At 55.8% G+C, this 1,798-nt stretch overlaps 1 protein-coding gene across 1 annotated transcript in view; it reads left to right on the top strand.

The window, feature by feature from the left end:
- Positions 1 to 1,628: 1,628 nt before the first annotated feature.
- The window catches only part of Syt12 (synaptotagmin XII), a gene marked incomplete in the record, with an annotated part of 22,208 nt that continues 22,038 nt past the window's right edge, over positions 1,629 to 1,798 (top strand). The window contains 1 exon segment of the mRNA XM_005384360.2: positions 1,629 to 1,798.

Raw genomic sequence — 1,798 nt, 5'->3', positions numbered from 1 at the left:
AGCCCATTCAAAAAAAAAAAAAGGTTGCCCACTCTGGGCTTGAACTTGAAATCTTCCTGCCTTAGCTCCCAGCTCATTGAAAGATCTTAAACATGAAACTAACAAGATTTCATTTCAAGCTCACTAGAGTTCCTGCACCACCAGCCCCTCAAGATTTATGCCAGAACTGCACTGGCCTCGACTTTACCTTGTGCTTTTATAAAGGAAGCCCTTATTATAGTCGCCCCTTTTATGCAAATAGTCTGTCTGGCTCCTTACTCCCTCCCAAACAGGGAACCTAGGGCCGGGGATATAGCTCAGTGGCACAAGTGCCTGCCTGGCAAGCGTGAGGTCCCGAGTTCCATTCCCGGTACCAAAAAAAAAAATAAATAAATAAAAGACCCAAACAGGGAACCTAGCCCTTCTGCAGGTCTGGGTCTTGCCCTTGTAGAAGGGGCTCAGTCACTCCAAAGCTGCAGGCAGCTATGAAAGTTAACACAATGGTAAAAGGCAGTGAAAGCTCATGACTCAGTACCCAGCCCTTCTCCCAAACACCACTCCCCGCGCGTGCAGCCGCTTCTTGGAGCGGAAAGGGAAAAGAAAACGTGAGCGCCCCCTATGGATGAGGGCTGGCAGGGCTCCTCAGTGTCCCGCCTTTGGGACCAAGGAGTCCCTCTCCCCAAGGCCAGAACGCACCCAGCCTCTGCTGAGAGAGCAGTGCCCACGAGCTGCTCTCAGCTCCAAAGGCCTACAGTGTAGACAATCCAAGAAGCACTGCCACCTTCGCACACTGGCTACACTGGCTTCACATCTGGAATCCTTACCTCCTTCCCCACCAGACCCCGGACTGTCCTGAAGGCCTTACCAGGTGCCCACTCAGCTGCTGTCCTGGTCACTGTCCCTGTGACACGTGGCGCCTTCCCCCCCACACTCAGCTCCTCCTAATGCGTGCCGGGCCTCCCCGCCAGACTGCGAGGAGGGACCTGTCCCCTGTTCCCGGAAGATGGAAGATCGCCCACACCTGGCCCTGTGCCGAGCGCCCGGCGGGGGTGTCATAAATATCTCCTGAATGATTCATTCATTCCTTTGGGAGAGAAAGCTCGGCCCTTAAGAGGTTAAAAGGAAGGGCTTTTAAGTCACACAGCCCAGAACTCATTTTCTGGCTCTGACCTTTGGCACTGTGACCTTGGTCGCCTCGTGGCTTGTTTCCTTATGCAGAAACTGAAATGGTCATGACCCGACTAGGGTAGTTTGGGGATATTGTGAGATGATGTTATGAGCACCAATCTGTTCCACTTCAGCAGCTCAATTATGTAGCGGGGGGAAATTCATTTAGAGAAGGGGGCGTCCCTCACCCATCCAGCTGCCTGCGAATTTGTGTTCTTGGAGATGGACAGACTCATGCTGGGCCCATTTTACAGATAAAGAAACTGAGACCTAAAAGGGAACAGGATAACCTGGGGCGCAGCAGGATGGGGCTAAAAGCCAGGCCTGAGGACTCTGCGTTCCGTGCTCTGCAGGCCTCTAGAAGCCCCTGACTACATCCCCACTTCACCGCATCTCGTCCTGGTGTCTGGGAATAAGGGGCTGGGCTTGGCCTCTGGCGCCCCCCGGGCCTCCCGCGCGCTTTTGCGGATCTCCGCCTCACTCCCTGGCAGCGCCGCGTCGCTCTGGGGAGTGGAGAGCGCTCGGGATTGTCACTTTAAATTAAAGAGGTAGAGGGCGGGCGAGCGGGGGAGCGCGCGGCGGGCTCCTGGGAGCGTGCCCGGACTGCGGCGCAGCTCCTGTCCGCCGCCCCGGCCCGGAGAGCCCCCGACCC

The sequence above is a fragment of the Chinchilla lanigera genome, unplaced genomic scaffold (genome assembly GCF_000276665.1).
Source record: "Chinchilla lanigera isolate Chin_1 unplaced genomic scaffold, ChiLan1.0 scaffold00021, whole genome shotgun sequence".
Lineage (NCBI taxonomy): Eukaryota > Metazoa > Chordata > Mammalia > Rodentia > Chinchillidae > Chinchilla > Chinchilla lanigera.
The sequence above is the reverse complement of the archived record's forward strand: the minus strand, read 5'-3'. Positions and strand labels throughout refer to the sequence as shown.